Here is a 3,664-nt window from a genome sequence, read left to right on the forward strand (position 1 = left end):
AAAAAAAAGAAACAAGGCTTAGTCGTGTTTTTTTTTTTCGGTGTTATTGTTGAACAGTCTCAAATTATATCAACTTTAACGGTATTTGGTGTTAAAGGGCCCTTTGTTGCGTAGCTCGGGATAACGGGAGGACTAGTCTCAGGTTTTCCGAGTCACCGAGAACAAAGGAGTATATCAGCTCAAAGTTTTGCTCCCTGCCATGCTTCCGAATCAGTATGGCATCATATTGTTCTATATCGCATACTCGGTAAATGAAACGAGGGCTCTTACACTTGACGAAAAACATTATAATTTTAAGAGTGTACAATAATCTAAGAATTTTTATAAACAGCTGAAATAGCAATACATAATTTACACTCAGTTCTCTTGACAAAATATATAATAGAGTTATCATTTTTTACAGTAAGCCATTTCCTTAATTTCACTTGTGTAACTCAAAAACCAAATGAAAACAGTGAATGTTCGGTACTGAAGTATTTTGCACAGCAATAAAAGTAGGCTAATTAAAGTTTGGTTTGCACATTTGCCTTAGAAGGTTATCCAGTGAGTTACTGAAGCACTTCGAACCGCATACGACAGGGTTCGGGGGCATAATGGCGCCATCACGCAGGTTCCCCTGGAACATGTCGATGTTCGTATACTACTTGGACTGAAGGTTTTGCAGTTTTTGAAAATAAAATGTGCGCATGCTTTATGCGAAGCGGTCGCTTACTACATTGTCATAATTAGAGGCCGGATTTTTAGGCACTAAAAAAGCACGTTTTAGGCGCCAAAAATACGCGGCAAAAACAACGTTTTCGGCACTAAAAATAATAAAATAGGCGCAATAAATTTTTAGATAAATGCTAATAATTTCAAGTGAAGACGTGGGCAAACTGTAAGCACGGCAGGAAATCCAAAAATGTCATTGCTATGAGGCCACAATGGCAGTAACAGTTCAATTCAATTCAATTCACTTCTTTATTTTTCTCTCATAACAAGTTCTATACATTGACATTAGACGTGGAATTGCCCCGTAATACCTCTGGGCTAATGGCGATCAATTGGCTTAATTTCATAAGCGCAATGCTTACGTACATGTTCAGATGCGAAAGTCACTCAAGCGTCGCATATTGTGAAACAGGCAGGAGAGGCAATACTTGAAATATGGTAATACTGATTTATAAGAGCGCAAAGTTATGTCTGCCTGACGCAATTAAATTACAATGAAGCAAGATAATAATAAATGCAAGATAGACAAGGTTTGTTAAGAAATTGACATGTTGTTACGTGAGAACTTATGTACAAACTTTAGCAATTTTTTACAGGTACCTTAATTATACAGGCAAGACCTTTCAACACTGCCAAATACACATACGCTCATTCGAAATATAAATATTAAGAATTGTGTTTGGACAGAACGCGGAACCTAGTTTAAGAATCGCTATGAAAATTATAGAAACAATAGGTAACTACCAGCATCTCCAGATTTCCGGGCTCAAAAGTGTGCCTCTTGTCGCTGAAAATGAGTTTGTGCGCGGAGAACAAACGCTCGACATCGACAGATGTGATTGGTGCGTACTTATACTTGGGAAGATTCGATGGGTTATTTGACACTGGGATCCTACAGTGGATGCTCACCAGCAAGGACTTCTGAAGCTTCTTTAAGGACAGAAAACCCCTTGTTTTTGTCCACGACCGATTGCAGCTTCGCACGTGCCTTTTCGGCGACGGGTCCTTCGGGAACGGTAGCGATTCTTTCCTGTGCGTGGAGAATTAGCGCAACGTTCGTAACAAGAGTTTCTCCCGCACTTTCAAGTTTTTTGATAGAATCCGCTAAGAACGTGAAGTTGGCGCAAAGGTACGCGAGGTCTCCTGGAAGGCTATTCACAGAGAGGACAGCTTGAGCCCTTTGTGACTGCAACACTCTCGTCAACTGGAAGGCCGTTGATCACGGCCTTGATGTCCGAAAAGTAGCAGTTGTAGTACTCAACAGCTCCTAGCCACGTTCCCCATCGTGTGACGACGGGTTCTGGCGGAAGGGGCACATCAGGCAGCATCTCCTTGAAAACGCGCACGCGAGAGGGTGCCTTCAGGAACACGGCCTTGGCTGAACCTATAAGCTCGTTGACTCTCTCGCAGTACTCGACGATAGCTTGATGCGACGGTTCCTTTAGAGAATCAACCCAACGGAAACACCAATAGAACCTGCATCACACCAGGGCTCCCGCGAGGGGAGGTGGGCGTAATTTTTCCCCATCACTTTCTTTGCCCCTGACGGTATCATAGTTCCCCTGGGGAGTAGAGTTGTGCGTCCAACGCCAAGTCCTGCGGGAAAGCCACCCGTAAAGCATGCATGCAGAAGCCGCCGCTCCGGTTGCACCGGCGCAAAGGGAGGGGGGGAGGGGGGGGGGAGTGTTAAAAAGAGGACCAGGTTCAAACCCATAGAATTCAGAACAGTAAATATTCCACGGTAGAATGAATAAAGGTATCAAATTGCACTCGAAAGCGAAACTTGACGCTACATAGTGCTGATTTAAGCGCCAATTTGAGAAAAAAGGCATTTATAGGCATTTATCGGAGTTTAGGCACCAACACCCAAAATAGGCATTTATAGGCACTATAAAACCACCATAAAAGCCATCCTTGACCTCCAATTCGTGCTCATTTATCGAAATGGGGCAATAGGAACGCAAGGAAAAAAAATAGGCATTTGCCTAAAATCCGGTCTCTAGTCATAATTATGCCCAACACACGGTGAATAAAATAGTACCTCAAATTTGCGCACACAGGAGGCGTTTCAGGACTATACAATTAAAAATATGACAGCGTGTTATGACGTTTTAAGCGAACGTAGTCAATAACCCAAAAATGCAAATGTGTAAAGCAGCCTTTATACATTCTACTTTCCAGCAAACTAAATGCTATGTCGTGTTCCCCTCGGGCGAAACATGGGTTCAAGCTATTAGAGTATGACACCTATTAGGCACTGGGTATATAAAGTAAAAACAAACACGAAAAGGCACCCTTTTTTATGTCACAAGCTTGAGAAACCGTTTGCTTGCTTCATTTTGTTCACACGCATTGCTTCGTAATTTTTGTTTTTCGCCGTTTGCATCGGAGGCTGACGCATTCTTGTTTGCTGCAGAGCCATAATAAGCTTACAAAATACTCGACACGTCCAGTAGTTGTTAATATGTGGTATGAGTATAGTAACTCTTTTTTCAGAAAATAAGTTATACGCGTAATTCGGATAATGAAATTATGACTTTTCAAGAATGAACCTATCATATATAGCTTAAGGCAGCGGTCCCACGGGCGCCGTCTTGAACAAGGCAGTTGTTCAACCGCCAGGGCGGCGATGCACGTCCGTTCGCGAGCGTAAATGTTTGCGCACGACACCCACCTTCTTCCTTCACGTCTGTACTTCTCGGTGGCCGCGTGACCTGGCCCAGCTCCCCCGAATTTTGTGCTGCCATTCTGGTCAAGGTTACCGAGGCCGTGTTGTCGAGCTAAGTTAGATAAGCAGCGTTTTGTTATGAATAAAGGTCTCGATTTTTATTTCTAATCCAAATTCTTCCTTGGGACAGAACTGAAATTTTTTTGTTTCTTTGACGGATTAAGCGGTGTCGTCTTTCTTTTTCTGAATACACAGACATAAAAGCGATAGGAGCGCATAAATTCT

At 42.7% G+C, this 3,664-nt stretch overlaps 1 pseudogene; it reads right to left on the reverse strand.

Moving 5' to 3' along the window:
* Positions 1-1,413: 1,413 nt before the first annotated feature.
* On the reverse strand, positions 1,414-3,458 carry LOC120849033 (annotated as a pseudogene).
* Between the last annotated feature and the right edge of the window lie 206 nt (positions 3,459-3,664).

This window comes from Ixodes scapularis, unplaced genomic scaffold, assembly GCF_016920785.2.
Source record: "Ixodes scapularis isolate PalLabHiFi unplaced genomic scaffold, ASM1692078v2 PGA_scaffold7__128_contigs__length_106722199, whole genome shotgun sequence".
Taxonomy (NCBI): Eukaryota; Metazoa; Arthropoda; class Arachnida; order Ixodida; family Ixodidae; genus Ixodes; species Ixodes scapularis.